The 21,206-nt window shown below is 27.5% G+C and overlaps 1 protein-coding gene across 1 annotated transcript in view; it reads left to right on the plus strand.

Annotated features, from left to right (window-relative positions):
- LOC132939190 (F-box/LRR-repeat protein 7-like) overlaps positions 1-21,206 on the plus strand; it is a 39,105-nt gene continuing 17,899 nt past the window's right edge. Inside the window, exons 1-2 of the mRNA XM_061006246.1 lie at positions 1-298; positions 13,894-13,987. The gene's annotated coding sequence lies outside the window, so the exon portion shown is untranslated. The remainder of the gene's footprint in view (positions 299-13,893; positions 13,988-21,206) is intronic.

The following is a 21,206-nucleotide window of genomic DNA, read 5'->3' on the forward strand; positions in this document are numbered from 1 at the left end:
TGCAATGGCAGTCGTCAGATGCCATGGTCGTATACCTGTTCCATTTTGTTGTGCTGGTCGTTTGCTAGGCAGCAACAGTTTCACCGTTCATTCCACGAAGTGATTTCAGTAGTTCGTCACCCGTTTTTAAGTGCGTGTTGTATCTGTACAAATTTTAGTGCGAGATTAAAATCAAATATTATTTAAGAATGCGTATAGAATGAATATTTGATTCGTGTGTTCGTGTGATAATCGTTTTTATGCAGTGATTAATGATTATGATGAAAACTGCAATGTCGTACTACAAACATAATATCAGGTACCTTACCTACCTACATAGTAAATATATAGAATTATTAGAATTATATCGTAGATACATGTTATGAAAATATTAACTTTTACGGAGTAATTTCGAACCTTTGTAGCTTACTTAATTTCATTATTATATTAACTAAATTTGTTTATTTATTTGCTGAGTTGATATATTACGTACCTACTGCGCACTATAATATAGGTACAAATATATATTATATATATCAATATTAGCTTATAAGTATCTTTATGTATTTATTGTGTTGCCGATAATATAATGTTATTTAATAATTGGTTATTCTTTACTTCAATAGTTTAGGTATCACTTATATAATAGGTAGTATGAATTATTGTAGACCTATACATCGTAAATGTGCATATCGTAACCAAGTTATTATGATTGATTTAATTACCTACTATTTACATTATTTTAATTATTCAAAATTATTAATTAACAATGAGGATAGAATGGTGATCCTATTATAAAGATACACAATCGTCCTAACAATCTAATAATTTGCTTTAGGGTGTAGGTAACTTCATAGGTAGGTAGGTATTATTATTTTCAATAAGTAACATATTCTGAAAATGAAAACATTTGTTTTAAGATATTTTACGTAGGTACTTACCATTAAATATTGACTTTGCAATGATATGTTTTGGTTTTTTGGTATCGGACAATATATTCCTCCCCGTGATTTTTTCCCGTGTATATATAAATAGGACAATTATTCCAACCAGTATAATATTTTCCCTCCTTTTCAACTTTCGATTGACTTTTTATGATTTACAATGGATTTTTATAAAAAGTCATCTTTGTTTTTCTATTCAAACTCGGGAGTGAGCGTGGTTGGCAATAGCAAATAACCAGGTTTCCAGGTCTGCCCTCAATACAGTTTTTGTTTTTTTTTTCATTTATTTGGTGACCTAACTGGTTTTGTACATTAAACTATTAAAATGTAACTAAATGTTAATATAAATAATTTTAAGGAGGAAAGTTCAGCGCTACGTCGTGGTCAGCTGAGAGGCTCAAATTGGCGGGTAAACCATTGAAAGTTTTGTATGCCCAAATTTCTATGTCTTATAATTGTATATGATTTGTACTCAGATTTCTGATAGCAGTCTACCGTATGGCACTAGTTAAAAGAGATTAGTTTTTTTTTCATGTACTTACCACGTAGTTTACTATACCATTTAGGGTAGATATAAACTATAGGTAAAGACCAGAATTCGTAAGCAAAAAACTGCTATAAAAGTTTGGTATAAAAAACCGATTTAAATGATTAAATGAGGGATTTTAAGGTGTCTACACATTTTTGATATTTATTATAGGTTAATGTTTGAATTGATAATGGTTCATAAATGCGACATACATATTAATAAATATATTATAGTAACGATACCTAAATTAGTCTTTCGCATACAATTAATAATTTTATGGTGGACCTTTAAGTTTTAGAACACAATTAATCATATGATTATGTATTTAGCTATTGCCTATTTCCCTACTGTACTTACATTCAATACATTTTGAAAATCGTTACGCGAATTCGACTTACTGAAAAACTTACAATTTAAAAACTACGTATTTATTAAACTCACATGTGCGACATGCAAAATATTTAAAGTCACCATTATGTTTCATGTTTCAGTACAGGGCTGTTTTGGGTAGTCTCGGCCCTTCGAGAAATATTTGTTGATAGTATACTATTATATAGCTGACAGCTGTCATATAAATCGTAATGTGGCATTGAGGCAATTTTATCCTACCAGCCTAAAATGTTAGCGGCCCTTCGAGATTCTCCTACTTATCCGACCCTGATTCAATTTGATAATTGTCACATTAAAATTAAAAATAATAATATTCCCACTGTCTTTTAGGAGATTGTGCAACGAAACGAGATATTACCCAATATAATTTTACATTATTACAATATAATATATAACTACAAAAAACTATTAGTTAGGTAATTGTTAATATCAGTATTCAATATTCATTATAGGTATACGTAAATAATTGTTTGACAAAATATTTCACTGGATAGAGAAATACTTAATTTCATTATAAATTATAATAATAGGTACCTTTTAATTCTATGTATTTATAATATATTGTTTACGCATAATTTCAATAAAATAAACCATTTAATTGAACTAAAAATTGTCTAAAAGAATCATTAACATAGTAGTATTATCGTTTTTTTTTTTTATTTTAACTTGGTAAAATAAGACGATTATCAGTTATATTCTATACTTTTATTTATTAACTAATATCCAGTATAGGTATAGGTACTATTACAAAAATGTTAATTTATATATAGGTTATATAGGTATACGATAACCTACTTATAAATATATTCTATATGGTATACTTCAGTAAATAGGAGTGAATTATACATTTATTAGGTATTTAAAAAGTAAAATATTTAACATTAATATAATATAATAATGACAAATAATTGGTAGCGATGGTAGTTGGTAGATACAGAGTTTTTGTATGTAGCATTATTTATTCGTTACAAAAGGTAATTATAATCAATGGAGAACGTCTGTATCGAGGTCTGTATAATATCTAGCAAGTCCAGTCTCATCGGGATATTATATTTCTACATGCATATATAAATAAATATTTTTTTAAGTCTAAAGGGGTAATACCTATAATAAAACAAAATAAAAATAATAAAATATCTACTTGAGTTGTTTGTTCAGGTTCATTTCCAAGTGATGTCCACATAACAATCTGTATAATTGTATGTAGTATAGGTAGTAAATGTTATGTTGGGCTCCCCGTCGGGTTTTAGTCCGATAAGATTTCACCGCCACGTGGAGATTACTCGTATTAAATACAAGGACGTCCCTTGGCTTTTTGAATAATTCGGTTTTGAATTTTAAATTAAGGTAAAGATATGTCTGGAAACTATCACATATTGAACAGCAGTAGACCATAAAATAAAATAAGAATTTAAAAATGTATAAGAAAAAAAACAACAATGATGTATGCCAGTGGTATTATACATAAATATAAATATGAAATGCTCCTTTCAAAATAAAATGTAATTTATTAATACAATAAGTATTTAGTAAACATATTATAATTATCTAAAATTATAAGCTAAACAAGACTGGGAAAAATATATAATAATGACTATGCGCTGTAACTCAAATTAGATAAAATATTCATTATTCAGTATTTTTTATTTATAACTGTGCAATGTACACGTACTAACTTTTATATTATGTTATTCTATATATTTGACGATATGAAAAAAAAAAATAGGCATTTACTTAAGAAGGCGTTAAACGAGGGTAAGCATTTTCTCCGTCTTACAAACGCATAACATAGCAAAATGTACATTTTGAATAATCCATTTAATTCCATTTAATCCCGGCTGTTCATTAAGTTTGTCCCAGTTAATAGAAGCTGAAAGAAAACTAGACTATACCTATTAGACTATTATAGATACGGTCCCCGGTGATAATATAATTGTTGTACCTACAGGTTGTTCTTATTTTAAATATAAACTTTGCTAAGTGTCGTCAATGGGTGGCTTCTTACTTTAAATGTCAAGTCATTGTAATACTCAGCTTACCACATATTGCGTATTATGCATACAAATATGTAGATTGTTTATTTCAAAAAAAAAAAAATATAAACTAAAATATTGGTTCTACAATAATCTATACAGGAAAAGAAATAAATAATTTGTATAAAAAGTTCAAAGTTATTATTCATATAACCTATATATATTATTGTTTTATCCAACAAATACATTTATTTATATACATAAATTGTATTGACATTTATAGAATAAAAAACTAAAAAAATTGAAAATTAGAAATATCTGTAAACAGCAAAAAACTAATCAAAATATTTTGCAAATCTTATCAAGTATAGGAATTGATAAAATAAACATATCGTGTAAAGTTCAAGTATCTACAGTTATTCGTTTTTAAATTACAGCGAAATAAAAAATTCACTACATGAGAAATCGAGTGAATGATGTAAAAATTTGAGCTTCAAACGCTCATAAAAATTTCATTTGACTTTCTGGTAGACATTTTTTTTGATTAAGGTTATGAGGAATATTGTATTAAATTTTCAAGTCATAGATTTAAAAAGAAAAATGTTCATGAATTTCTAACTCAAAATAATTTGCACTTTTCGTAATCCTTACGTATTTTGTCAACATTCGAACTTTAAATGCATATAAAAAAAAATTGTGACTGTATTTTAAATATTTTTCAACTGTTATTATAACAATTTATTAGGGGCCTTGTATTAAATTTTCAAGCTTTTAAACGAATAGAATTGTATTGACATTTATGGAAAAAAAGTCCGTAAACAGCTCAAAACAAGTAAAAATATTTTTAAATATTTTGGTGTATAGAAAATGATAATATTAACATTCAGAGAAAACTTCAAAAGACTACTGGGAATTTTAAATGTTTACCTTAATGCACCATGTAACTAGATTCACTTTTCCATCGAACAAGATACTGAAGTTGAAAATCGAAGCATTATTTCGACTACTTGTCGTGTAGGTACATAGAAACGAAAAAAAATTAAAAATAAAACACACATCATTGTATAATCAGTACAGTCATTGTTCAGCTCAGAATCTAAAAAAAGTTATTCAATATGATTGTCCCAGTGTTTGGTAATTTCAAAATCTGGCAACCATAATTATAATCATTAATACCTATGTGAATTTAAAATTTGATATGTTGCGCGTAGGTCAGAGAGAGAAAATAAATAGTGCGTTGCCATCCTCTTTATATTAGAATGAATTGTCATATTATCAAATTTGCAAGTAAAATATACCTAATCTAGTAAATCTCATAGGTTTTTTTTAATTGAAATTTTAAAATGAGTTATATACTTATATTAGCTTTTAAAATATAAAAAACCTATGAGCTCCACCAGATAATATTCTTATTTAAAAAATTTGATAATTTGACAATTTACTCTAATATTAAACATACTTAATAGAATTAAATGCGTCCTCTTAAGTATAAAAATCACATACGCTGAATATTTTTCTAAAGGTGGAAGTGTTCAAATTTTTATTTAAAATTACCAATATTAAAGTGTAATTGCCTGTTGGCATATTAAAACATTTTCATAATAATTAATAATTACTTAGGTATGTATAATTATAATATAATATATATTGTATTGAAAAATAATATACATTTTTTCAATTAGATACGATAAATATAATAACTAATAATTTATTTAGGTTTATGAATTATGAGTAAATAGAAATTTGAGTAATAACATTATACTTGTGTTTAAGTTTATGTGTTTAATCGAGATCGAGAAATCTCAATAATTCGTGATTAAGTAATTTGTACAGTGTAAAAGCCACAATAGGTGTCTAGATAAATCACTGTAATTGATGGGTTAAATTTGATTTCAATAATATTAAATCATTGTATTTACGAAAAAAGATTTTGAGCGAAAACGGTTTGTCAGCCTATATAATATTACTAAGTATATTATATGATACTATTGTGACTGAAGTAATTTATTTTACTATTAGTCATTAGTACTATAGTAGGTTAATAACGAAATCTAAATATACGTACTAATAATTTTGTGGTACCTATCTAAAATTCTTTATTTTTCATTCAAACAGACAACTCTAATTTCAACAGTTTGTCGCAACGATTATCTATAGTTTTGCATTCTGAAAAAATATTGAAATTTTTCACAACATCAACATGTACAAGGAATTGGATCTTAAAATTGTATTTAGTCTATGTAGTTTAGAGTTTAGAGTAGTCTCTTGTTTTCATAATACAAAATTGTAAAATATAATCTATAATGACTTCAAAGGTAGGCTGTGATCCCACAGAGCCACGGCTATATCTCCTATTGATGGTAGGAAATAAATTTAAAAATATTCGGTGATTTGCCATAACAACTCACGGTGGGTGTAGGTAAAATTTTGAAACACTGGGGCCTATACAAATAGGGAACACTTAACCGGGTGTATCAGAAATATGCAGTTTAAGCTTAATCTCAAACAGTCAAATTGAACTATTTTTATCGATTTTTACTGGGATTAATATTTCTATATTTTAAATTTAGAAACCAGCGTATAACTTTAAAATTTAAATAGATATTGTAAACTTCATAACGAAAAATTATGTCCTGGTATAAAATAGATTTATTCCTACTTGAATATTATTTTTTAAACAATTCAATGCTTATAAATTATAGGATTATATAGGCATTATAATTTTAAATATTAGTATGAGAGCAATAACGAAAAAATCTGAGGTTTTTGTAAACAATAACACTATAATTATTATGACTTCAGACTAATCATTCGTGTCCTGTATTAGAAAAATTATTGAAACCTACTCTATGGTTCAACTAGTTTTAACTTGGTTCTATGTTGGACAAATTCGATCAAAAATAGTGAATTGTTTTAAAATTAGTTTTTTGTTTGAACATTTAAAAAAAAAATTCCAAGCTTATTCGATACCCTGATGATAACATTTCTGGGGTAGTCTTTATTTATGTGAGATGTATTCAGCACAAAATGTAAAGTAGGTGAATAGGGTAATTTGCTTAGTGGTGGACACTGGATGAGACCCTTACTGCCTAACGACCAAAATCGTATGCTTCCCATTTCAGCCGATTCACTTTTCGACCAAAATCATACCCTTCCCATTTCGCCCAGTCAAAAGTTAAATATTTACTTAGAAAAAAATGTTAATATAATATAAAATTATTATATTTTTAATAATTGTCTATATTATATTTAAATAATTATTGACAAAAAATATTTATTTATATATTAATATATTATACAGATTTTATACAACATAATTATAATTTTAATATTTTTCTATATGTATAACATGAAGCATAAATTAAACTTTGTTTTTGGCTGAAAAGGGGAGGGTACGATTTCGTTCAAAAACGGTCATGCACTCATGCTTCTAACTATGAGATTTAATGTGATTTTGACCAAATTTACGATACATGTCAAAAGTCGAGTACATTGTATACCCCCGTTAAAGTCTTTGAGATAGATTTTAAAATCTATGTGAAGCCAAGAACTTATACCTATAAAATTTGCAATACAAAGAATTCTTATAATAGTATTGTTATTCGTAGGTATAAAAATATATATTCTGTATTTTATACCTATAGATTAAATATTATGTTTCCGTATTAAACAATGAACATCTTGCCATCTAGGGTTTTTTCTCAGAAGTTACCTTGGCAAAAGTATTAACAAATAGTGAAGTTCCGTTAACCTATATTATAACTACCTATCAGTTATTTTTTTGTATAAGATTTGACAAATTCCTGATCATTTCAAGGATTAAATAAACAAAATCAAATTAAAAAAGGTGGGTAAGTGGATGTCACTCTGCTGTACAGTAGGTTACAAGTGGATCACTGTAATGGATGGTGTTAAATTTGAATTCAATGATATAATATCATTATATGAGAAAAACGATTCTGAGCGAAAACCGTCAGTCAGCCTATGATATTAGCAAGTATATTTGATGATATTATTGTGAATAAAGTAATTTATATATAACCTATTTACGTGGAGCCTAAGAGCCTTGTGGTAAATTTACAATCTTTAGCTATAAAAGTTGAACATTTTATAAATTTTTAACTACAAAATAATTATTAAATTATAAATTTGATAAATGTTGTCAAAATTCAATCTTTAAATGCTTATAAAAAAAAAATTGTGCCAATGTATTTTTAATATTTTTCAACTGATATTGTATTAATATATCAGGAGCCTTGTATTAAATTTTTACACTTTTTGGCCCAACAAATAAAACTTTATTGATATTTATTGAAAAAAAAACTAAAAAAATTGAAAACTGAAAATGTCCGTAAACAGCTCAAAAGGATTCAAAATATTTTCAAAATTGTATGGTGTATAGAAAATGCTAATATAAACATTCAGTGAAATTTTCGAGTACCTATCTACGGTCATTTGTTTTAAAGTTACACCAAAAACCAAATTCAATTTTGTGTAAAAATTCCCGTTTTTCCTTAATTTTTCTTTTGTTTATCTTGTCGCTTGTGAAAACTATTGCGAAATTTTTACTTTTGACCCCCCCCCCCCCCCCCCCCCCAAAGTACCAACTAGATTCACTTTCCTATCAGAAAAGGTACTGTTGAAGAAAATCGAAGCATTTTTACTGCTCTAAAAGATGTCCTCAGACACAAAAAAAAAAAAAAAACACGCATCATTGTAAAATCAATACGTTCGTTGCTCCGCTCAGAATCTAAAAATAATATTTTGGATGTTTATGGGTTAAATATAAAACTTTAAAATTTGAATGTTTAATCTTATACATTTCAAATTTGTATTCTAGATTCTGAGTAGAATGATTGCATTGGTAATGATGTGTGTTTATTCGTGTTTGGCGTAACTTCAAGGAGTACAGAGAGGTTAAATATTTTTAACTTTGAGGAAGATTTCTAGTAAAAAATTTGATCTAGATGATACTTTTTGAAGGTACATCAAAATTAAAAATTGATACCTGTACTTTTCTAAGTAATCGGAAAAAATAGTGGAAAACCAGGAAGATTACTTATCAGTTTTCGACGAAATCGAATTAGTTTTTTTCTGTAACTCAAATTTAAATAAACGTACAGTTACTTGAAATTTTCTAAATATTTCTTGAAATATTAATACAAGCATTTACTAGCCTATTTATAGGCATTTTAAACTTTCTAGGTACTTTATTATTTTTACATTTTTGTAAATTTTTTTTTTCTCAGTTAAACATTTAATACATGGTTCCTCATAAGTATAGTACTTGCAGCAATTAAAAATATTGAGAATATTTATGGACAATTTTTTTTTAATATTTAAGATTAAATGTTGACAAAATTGGATATTTAAACAAAAAATAGCTAATAATATATGTGACACCATGTTCGATCACGCTAATCTCCGACATTATTGGGTAGTATTCCGAATACTTTTAGAATACTATTTCCAAAAGTATTTTGTGATGTTTTCTGAATACTTTATTTGGAATACTTTTATAGTATGAAAATTAAATTGTTTGATTTGCATGGTATTCCCTTGCATTTGATTTAAAACAAAAATACAAAATTTTTATTTTATCAGTTGGAAATTTTAAATCAATATCATACAACATCAAAATTATTACTGATATCGTTTCATATGTTTATCAAAAATATTTTTAAGTATTCGGAATACTTTTATAGTATTCCAAATACTTTATTCGGAATATTATATTTATCAAGTATTCGAATACATATTCGGAATACTATTTTTCATAAGTATTCGAGTATTTATTCCAAATACTTTTCAAAAGTATTTTACCCACGACTGTTCTCCAAACCATCTAACCGATTTTAATGACATTTTGTAAATCTCTCTTGCTTTTTATTTTGTTAACTGGCCATTCATTTTTTTTATCGCAAATTTAATAATTTTTTATAACACATTGAGATGGACATTTTTGTTAATCAATGATTGCTATTGGTCACAGCTTACAGATTATTATAGTAATAGGAGAAATTAGGATTTGTTGCCATTGGTTACTCGGGCAAATGAGGTATCTAGATGCAGCATCAAATCGTTGCGTTTATGGTTTCGAATAAACAAATTATATCTTAAAACAAATATAGCTACTCAAAAAGTACTTAACCGATTTTATTAAAATTTGAAATCGGTTTTGGATATATCAAGAAAATTTAGAGAGTAGCTTGAACCACGTTTGATTTATATCAAGTGCTACATCCATTCCATCGCAACCGAATGACAATCTCATATGCCCGTGAATACAGCGATATATTTTATATTATTTTTATTTTTTGATGGGTGAAGTCGGGCTATACAGCTAAAAATGGACGTTGATTCATTCGAAATTAATAGACTCAAAAACTACTGGACCGTTTTCAATAAAAGTTATGTATCAATTAATTCCATTTGAGACTTGAATAGTGTTTATATCTTATTTTTTCAACTCAAATAGATAGCTCATATAAGTATCTAAATAGTTTCCATTGGTTACATATTATGTTATACGATTGTAATCAGAAGAAATATGGCACATACATTTTTTTACAAATATATTTATTAACAAATACAAATCTTTGGGCTGGACAACGTTGTAGCTACCCCAGCTATAGTATATTATATAATATGTGCAGTATTTTTGGAAAAAATTGTCCAACATATCAGATACCTCGTGTAGGTATTTTAAATAGGAAAATAATTTACTAACAGTAATTTACTAATAAATAAATAAATAATAAAATTTCCTTAGAAATAGAGGCTGGCATTGCATCTTTTTCACTCAAAATCATTTTGCGTAATATTCTGCACTGATTTATCGTTGAATTTAACACATCATTACACCAATAGATAGATACACCATTACAATTTACAGTGGCCTAACCCAATGATGAGCTACACTACGACTACCTATACTATACAATACTACAATAGAGTGACTCCTCCGGTTTTTTATTCAGAATGAAAAATATAATAATTTATGAATCATTATTAAAATTAAATTTTTTAAACTTTTTGTTTTCATTACTGTTCACATATTTTATTATATTTACTGTTTGTAGCCTTGCGGTTTTGGCTCATTACCTATGACATGGAATTTTAATTCAAGGTTTCTAATACATTCCAGAAAATGTAAAAAAATTTCATATTCATTTATGTTTTTATAATAATGTATCAGTTTTCATTTTTCTGTTGACTGTTGGCCGATAAATTAATATTATTAAAATAAGTGTCAATTTACAATACGAATTACATAATTTACAAACAATAACATCCTTACTGTTTGTATTATATTATATACTATATAGGCGCAGGAGCAACATAATAGTGTGTTAGTTTATACCAGACTTAGGATTTTGTAGATTTGTATAACTAAAAACAACATTAAAAATCTAAATAAATGCACTAAAAATTGTTTTTTGAAACCTAAAATAAACATTTTTAGACTCTCTAATTTTGTTTTAACCCTAGAATTTATTGTACAAGATTGACCATTACAGAGTAAGTTAAAAATGTATAACTATTAAGTATTATTATATTTATATTTAAAATTGTTTTATATAGGTTATCTGTTACAGAAACTTAACAGTATAATCTTAATGAAAATGAAATAATAAAAAATATTTATACATTTTCCAATTTCCAGTGACGAATAAATCAAACACTACGGGATAAACCGATTGATCCACCTTAACACACATCCACACCATTTTTGGTTAAAAAACGTGTACAATTTTGTGTAATAAGTTTAAAATAGGTTTAGATGTAATTTAAACTTGATGGTTTGAGTCGAGAATCAGCCCTGCATTAACTAAACTCTTGAAACCAAGGCATATAAATATAAACGCTGACCTTTTAAATATTTCAAAAAATACGCGTTGATTTAGACATTTAGTACTCATTTTGTAATAAGAGTTTTTCGAATAGATTTTAAAAGCAAAAATAAGCAAAATAAAATTTTAGAATCAAAAAGCCCCCCTCAAAAAAAAAATATAATATCGTCTATTTAATTTTCAGTAGTATGAACCCAATTCATTGCTGCCATAACAAATGTCAACAAAATCTAAATTCTAGACTAAAACATAACGTACATATAACCTATACCTATTCTAAGTACTTTGTTTGAATACTTTACGGCAAACGATATACAATAGTATACTCATAATTTAAATATTGTATTTTAGACTTAACTAGATAAAAGTAGTATTAATATATCTTGTGCTATATAGCCCAAGTTTAAAGATAACATATTATAAAGACGGCGCTTTTGCAGAGGAACTACGTGATGTTTTTTAACGTTATTTTCTTAATATTATTTCGGGTATTTATAGATCTCCGTATCTAAATAGTATTAAACAAATAATGGCGGTTGTGCTAATGTCACCAATTGTTAAAATATATTAGTCAAATTTGAAAAAGTGACTGCAGACATGATTTTTTCGTGTATTTGTTTTTGTATTTGTATATCGTATAATATATATAATATACTATACATTAATGATAGATACCTAAAGAATGACAATACATAGTCTTACATAAGGTTTCAATGTTTTCAATACTAGTTCTTAATTCGTGTAAGAAATAAAATATACGGACGTGTTTTTTTTTCTTGAGCATCGTCCCCTAAATTTATTTGCACCGGTTTTATATTCGAATAAAAAATCCAGATGAAAACCATATTATTATTATTATTATTATTATTATTAATACAAAGTGAGAGAAGTAGAAATAAAAATCAGAACCCAAGCGTGTATTTATGTTTTGATAGCCCGAAGCTCCTAGTGTCGAGATCGGATCGCGGGAAGGCCTGCTGTTGTATGCTCATATGTATGTGCATACGCGCATAAAATAATCCATCATTCCAACATTCACAAGCGCACGCACGTACTCACACGCAACGCGCGCGCACTCACGCGCACACACAACACACACACACACACACTTACACCCGTGGGCAGCCCGTCATTTTAACCTATGGAATGCCACTGCACCCAAACAACATTTTCGCCTGATCTCCATTCCCCCACCACCTTCATTCCATACACATCCTTTCTTCTTCAGAATAATTTTTGGTGTTTTTTTATATTTTTAATCTTTTGTGATATAAAACAAAAAAAAATGATCTATAAAATTATGAAATATACTAAATAATATAGGTATTATATAAGTACCTACTACAGACTACTGTAGTACTTTATCTTAAAGCTGAAAAAAATAATTTTCTATTCCTGATAGTTTTAAAAACATTTTTCTTCTTGTCAACCGTATTTTGTATAATTGAATAATGATATGGCGTACGAATTATAATTATGATTTATTATACTCGTCGTGCGGCCCCTGGATTTACAAGATAATGGTGTGTGTGTGTGTGTGTATGTGTGTGTGCATGTATGCGAGAGAGAAAAAATGTACAGATAAATATCTAGAATCCTAAAGGTCTAATTATTAGTCAAGTACAGGTTGTTGTGATAAATTAATACTGTGGACGTTGGGCCATAAGATATGCAAATATCCAGGCGCGTCTGCTGACCGTGTTATAATAATGCGGTGTTTCTTTATAGCAATGTTAATATAGATTATAGGTAATGGTCTGTTACAGCCTGAATGACGGTTGATTATAATTTATAAACATTTGAAAATTCGAAAAAAGTACAAATTACATTTCCATGCATACAATGTGTCAATATATATACATATTATAATACTATATTGTGTAGGAATCCCAGAGTTAATAACAAAAACACATTTTTAAAACAGAACTAAAAATGTTGAAGTTTGTGTTCTTAAAAAATAGTTCCACTTTTATAATATTGTCCCATTATAATGTCAGTTGTAATTGAACAGATATAATAATAATATTATGAATGAAAAACGTATATTAGGATATTATCAGAAATATATCAATAAATAACATGGCAATTTCCGTATACTTATGTATATATTGCGTAGGACAATTTATTGGCTATAAATTATATAGTAACAAGTACGAGTACCTACTTCAAATCCAATTGTAAATCCTGTTTAGTAATTAATTTTTACACTTGTTTTTTTTTTTTAGATTACAATAAATTCCTATTATAATATATATTGCAATGGACAATTGGACTTGTACGGATGTGTGATTGATTACCCAGATGTCTAGCGCCAATCAGGTAATCATTTAATATATATTTATATACTAAATTATAATCAATATTACGATCACCTCCACAATTATTTACCTGTAACTATACGCATGGGCGTAAAAACCGGATGCTCGAGACTCGAGTAATATAACTGAATGCAGATGAGACCTGGTGAGGTAACAGTGAATGTCGTGTCTTTGGCTTTTGATCGATTTATCGCCAAACGTCACTCCATCTCGTTGCAATGTCTTTGTACCTATTTCTTATTTCTTATTCCATTATCCAGGTCTGTTTCACCGTTGTTAGATATATCCGGAACAACACTATTCCGTAAATGCAAACTTGACCATGCAAACTTGACCATGCATGTGGCATACTAAACCTTCTCTATAAGCCATCACTGCAAAAACACACTGGCTAGTGTATTGTGTTCATAGAATAATTATCTTTTAAAACGAATTGACTAGGTACCTTACTTGACCTATACTAATTTGTCTAATATAGGTACATTTAATAATTATTAGCTTAATTTATTTCGGCGTTAGTGGCAGTTTATTTATTATTTTTGCTTTGATAAATCTATGTATGTAATCAAAAAATTAATGTTTATTGTACATTTGTACCTAATGACATATGTCATACTTATCCTCATTCCCTTATCTATATAACAAAACAGAAGTGTTTTATGTTCGATGAGATATTTGAATATTTGAATAATTTCATGATTTTTTTTTACAAAGTCGTTGATTTCGTAGCAGTGTTCATTTCTCATTTATTTTTATTAGGGAGGGGACTCATGATGTCGATAGCTTACAATAAAAATTCTATACTTTATTAATTCATATAATATGAAAAAAAACTTCGGTTGCCGAGTTGTAATATGTCCATCAGTTTCGTAGACGTGTTTAAATAATACATTTTTCCTGAATCAGAGACTGGTGCATAACATTACGATTTGATATAAAACAATATAGCGGTATTTAGGTGCACAGTGTAGTATAGGTACCTATTTGTTCTATACATACATATATTTAATAATATTTAAAGGTTAAGTATAATAACCATTGTATAAAGTTCGACGTCATTTATTCGTATTCTACTGGAACACAAAACGTTTTACAGTTATCACAATGTAGATCATCTTGCTTCTGAGTTCTGACTTGTCGAGAACAAATGCTCATTGATGAATTTCTATGATACCAGTGCATTGCCATGATCGGGACTTGGCCAACTCATCATATAAATATATATAGGAGTTAGTGTACCGTAATAGCGTGCTAGAGACTGCAGCTGATCTTTGCAAGTTTTACGCATCGGTGGAATATACGTTCAACTGCTTATAATCTGAAAACTATATAATATGAGAACGGAAATTTTTACAACCATAGAGTTCGACTCACCACACGATACCGATCGCTCCTGTAGTTTTGCGTAGGATGACCGCTCTATCTTTTGAATCTCTGCACGAGCAACACTTTAAATAATAACGACAAACATAATAAAAAAATAAGAAAGAACATGTTGCTATTACATTGTGGACGCATTCCCTTCGGGTGTTTTACATTGTGTTAAAACTTTATTTTTTACTATTTTACGACTTTATGTTATTATTAATTTATTATACTGCTCCGATTAATTTGGCGCACATTGAACGTACATACGTAGGTAGATGTTATCTTGACACACTGTGATTTGTAGTTTGGGTGGTCTTAGGTATTCCAATGAGTTAATGAGAGAGCAAATCGCTTAGAGGAAAGGAGGAGTTTGAGAAATATAAAAGAACCATTGTTATTTGTGTTGTGTAGGCGATTCCTTATTCATTTTTTTGCCAAAATGTATGAATAAATGTCAAACAATTTTATGTATTTTTGTGATCAATTACGATGTTTTAACCTTCCCATAATAGAATTCAAGAATAATAATAGTTTTAAAATAAATATTCAACGATGAAATTCCGTATACGCATTTCTTATCTTTCATACTCTTGTCTCTTAAATGAATTGTACAGTTATTATGTTATATATAAATACACATAATACAATATAACATATACATAATTACTGAAAAGTTAACAAATTTACTTTTATGACAAATATATAAAATAAAATACATTATTTCTACAGAATAAATAATAATAAAATATAATATGTAAAACCTCCCAAGTTGTACGGCGTGTCTCTGTTTTCTTTTGGTAACATCGAAAATATGTAAAGTCTGTTCCAGTAACATTAAAAAAAATAAAAACAGCCATGAATGAGATGACGAACGCATTCTGTTCTTGTCGTACATTGTGGTACAACATAAAGAAACTTGTCAGCCAGAATTCATTCGATTCACTAAGAACCCCACTCAAAAGAACTGTATGATTTCGAATATGTCAGATATACCTGCGTTGTGCAAAAAACCGAATATTTCTTCCATTCTTTAACTCGTATTTCCCACGGCATTGACGACATTGTACGAGCTTAAGTAGATACCTATACCAAACGCAAACATTTTAGAATATGTTCAAAATACATGAATTAATATTTATAATCCGTTTATACATTCTATACTTTTATAGCATAAATATCTTGACTTGGATGCTTAATATTTGATACTCTGTAACTAATTAAATTATTATACAAAATGTTTATAAATTATAATTTAATATACTTAGATAGTTTCAATAGTCACTATATCACCATTAATATATTAGTTGTTTTGTTTCAAGTACAACAAATATATATATATACATACATACATTATATATATATCATCACTACGCGTATAATCGATAACTAAGTATACTTATAATCTAAAAAATATGTATACATCTTCACGAAATATTTTAATCGTTAATACAACATCCGGTATAAGTCGTAACAATGACTGTTATTCATTTTTTTTTCTTAACTTCATGGTTAATTATAAGATGAAGCTTCGAACGTAGAACTTCGTAATTGAGGAGAACAATTCAAAATAGCGTAAAAAGTAAATTTGTTTGAAACGGTGAACAACCATGTGATACCTGCAGGTGCCGGGTACATATACTTAGGAACATGAGAAACGAAAAAATAAATTCTTTGATAGAAGGGATCTTGGATTAGTCTCGCACATGTTTTCCGTATTAGTCACAAAGGTTCAGCCAACCATGTTGTGTTACAATTATGTATAGTATATACTATAGTGTATTATATATGTATAATACATTTAGTGGTATCATATATTTATAGTATATAATATACTGGAGAGTTGCAACTGTAATTTCAGTTTTACTCTCAATTTTATAGATTATAGATTATAGGTTATTTTTCTTTTAGTGCCTACATCTACTATTATAATATGTCTTAAAATATTTATATTATATTGCGTGAATGTTTCTTGTAATCTATAATATCGTTTAAATGTCACTAAAAAGCAATAATATTGCTCTACTTGAAGTCGTGACTGCAACTTAACGGACAATCGGGTATTCCTTTGAGAATAGGAAACTCACGTTCATTCACATGTTTCATACATTATCTTCTGTATATAGTTAACTAGTTTATTGCAATCCAGTAGCCGTAATTTTTAACTCCGTCCGTCCCGCGACACATAATAAAAATCCAATCTTTACCTGTTGCGCATTAATTACTCTCCCATAATATATTCACCCATTAATTTGCTATCGACCGGGCATTTTCCATCGAGTGTACGTGTGTTCACGACCATTGAACTCAAAAAAATCTTGACATGTTTTAAGTAAATAACCAGTTTACACACACGCACACTTGTGTGCGCGCGCGCACAAAACGCACACACACTTACACATTCGCACATAAAAGTGACTTGTTACTTAACAGCATTGCGATTACTAATGTGCAACTAGTAGCCACATATGGTAAATTACATTTTCATGTACCCAAACTCCCCAGTGGACCACCAAAATAGGAATGCAATGCAATTCTTTTAATGTCTTATAAGTTTTTCTCTCATATTCCATTCAAAATCAACTGTGTCTATGCGTCATTGTTGTTTTTCGTTTTTTTATTTGTATTATAGGTAACCATTATTAGGTATTTTTTTCTGATATTTTTTTTCTAAACACCTCTAATACCGACTTTCCGACAAATTCCTAGTCTGCGGAATTCTAACCATACATGGTTTTGTCATAAAGATAAACGTAAAAATATTCTATCTCGAGATGTTAAACGAAATAAATAATAATAAATACATTTATAAACGTATATAATACCATCGTATAAAAATGAAGATTCGAGGAAATAAAATTATATAAAGAATTTAGTTGTTGTAGAACATGTAAGGAATTTAGGTTAAGTATTATAGAATGTTGGAACTAGAAAGCAGAAGTTTTATTAGTGTGCGTGCGTTTGTGTGATTTATTAAGAAGCCGGTTCACCCACCACTATTTTCTGTGAGAGAGAAAGCGAATCTTCACGTATGAAAATATGCAATAAAATATATAAATACACTAAAAACAGTTTTAAATAATTTGGTATATTTAATTTGATAAAAAAATAATATTTATTTTATTTTATGATAACTAGAAATTATGTCTAAATTAAAATACATTGGTAAGTACGGAGTATATATAATTTTTTTGACAAAGAGTTGAATTGCATTTAAAATCTGGTTTGATAATTTACTCGCCACTTATCGTATTGAATACCGGTTGTTTTGTTTCTTTTTGGAGTATTAATAAACTAGGATAATTCTTTAAGAAACTCTTTTAAAAACGATTTTTAATACCTAGTTCTTTAACTATTTCATTTGAAATGTTTATATTTTGTAGTACTACACAACTACTATAAAATATTGACATTTTAGCCGCTGGCTATAATTATTACCATATTTTTGAATGGGCTAACTTAGGGTACAATAAATGAATACATTAATAATTTTGAATTTTGTGAACTATTTTCTGCTTAAAATTCACTTTGCGTGTCAAAAATGTAATCGAATTAAAAATAAACTAATAATCATATAACATATATTTATTTATTTTTATTAAATCCTCATCGTTTTTTATGTAAGAAATTACTATTTTTGTAAGGCCTACGGTTATTTTTATTTAAAAAACGACGATCTCAAATTTTTGTTATTAGAATTTGAGTAAGGAGTGACAGAACTCTAAGGATAAATGTCGGCTTACTATCAGAATAGTAGCATGTTTGATCTAAATCTAAACCAAGCCATCATGTCAATGTTTCATAGTTATAGAGTCCATTTGCATACTTAATAACACACTGCGCATTATACAGAGTAATATTATAATAGGTATAGGTAGTATACATATTTTGTTTGGCAGTGGTGTGCATGGAAGGACTAGAATAATGCTATATAATATGTTTGAAATGAAAGCATATTTGTAAGCCGGAGTAAGCAAGAAATCTTTGTTCAATTCTTCTCGCATATTAATATTATATAACATAATATTTTAGAGCACTAAAATACACAAAATGATAGTTTTTTTTTAATTCAAGCTACAGGTGTTTATTCTATTGTTAGTAATTAACGGAATACATTAAAATTAGATTTCGTATACATTCTTCACAAAATGTAAATTAATCGTTTTAATATAAAAGTAAAAACTTCTTCTAGCTTTACATGACTACCTACCTTGCATATTTATAATTTAAATTTTATAACACTACACTACAACACTTATTTAATATTACAATTTAAGCAGCATAACGTCTACAAGTTGGAACTATATGCTATTTAAAAATTAAATACCTACTTAAAATGAATAAATAACATTAATAAATATTTAACTTCTTTAACTAAGAAATAGGTACATTTTGTTATTCGTTTTATTAATAAATTACATATTTATATATTTCGTAGATCGCAAATGTTATTGAGGCGTTAATTTTGACTATTCTAATTTTGAAGAAACTGTATGATACTATATAAAGGGTGTAACAGGAAGACCTGACAAAAAGAAAAAAAAAATGATGCTACTTAAACGTATGACAAAAATTGTTAAAATTATATGATTAGTAAATAATTTAAGATATATACTCATGTAAGCAAATTCCTACATATAATATTTTTGAAAAAGTTATTACGTTTAAATTTAATCAAAAAAATATTGATATTATAAAAAATTTTAAAAATTAAACTACTTGACTTAGATAAATGTTTTACCATAAAAATTCTTTTTAAAATCAAATTCACAAATTGGCTATTTTGAATTTATCCAAAAAAATTTAAATTAAATTTTAAATTTTTTATTTTTAGTATTAAAAAATAAAAATATTTTTTTATATTATACATGTAGCGTAAGTGACTATAAATTATATATAAAAAAAAATTAAAAAATATTAATTAGAACAAAAGTTATTTCATCTGTCAGGTCTTCCTGTTACATTCTGTGTAGTTATGGTTATTATATATTTAGCTTATATTTTACATAAATTATAAGAAAAGTCTATGCTGATATTTATTTCTTGGTATTATTTTAATATATATTTGACTGTTTATACGTATACTTGTCTACAACTTACAGCTCAACTAAAACTTTTATATTTCAATATTTCTATTTTTATCTAGTGAATATCAAATAGCTTAGGTATACAATTTTTTTGGTAATCAAATCGTTTATTTCTAAGTTGCAAGTTTATTTTATCAATATATCACGTTTACCTATATTAATTTAAATGATAATAATAAAATTAATACAGTAATGGGATATTATTACTATAACCAAACAATATTTTATATAAAATCGTATTTGATAACTAGTTATCTAAAATTAACGGTCAAAATTATTACTATATAATTATGTATTTCAAATAATTTAATATTATAATATACCAACTGTATTATCATAGTTTTATACCTGTATTAATTGTATACATAGGGATCTATAGTACCTACCTATGTTTTAATTATAATACTCCTAGAATATTTTTAAGTTTAAATTTATAATATTGTTGTAAAACACTAAAACACTGGTAATAAACAAACATTGTGCATCAGTTATCTAAGCTTTGATTGATTATTTAAAAAAAAAAACAATTCCAAGGATGCATTCATCACTATTGTCCACACGATGGTTTATTATTTTGTTTCATCGGCAGTAATTAATAAAGAAACCGCTAGCTTATAGACATATGTGTTTTTTTGTCGAGTTTTGTATTGGTAGAGATCTTTGAACCTGGCGAAAAATCGGTTTGGCCTTTAGGCACCTGCATTCTTTTGGATTACTCCCTTGTGGTTGGCTCTCATTAGACCGAGTTGCCTCCGGTGGCACATACTC

Source organism: Metopolophium dirhodum, chromosome 2 (genome assembly GCF_019925205.1).
Source record: "Metopolophium dirhodum isolate CAU chromosome 2, ASM1992520v1, whole genome shotgun sequence".
NCBI classification, from domain to species: domain Eukaryota; kingdom Metazoa; phylum Arthropoda; class Insecta; order Hemiptera; family Aphididae; genus Metopolophium; species Metopolophium dirhodum.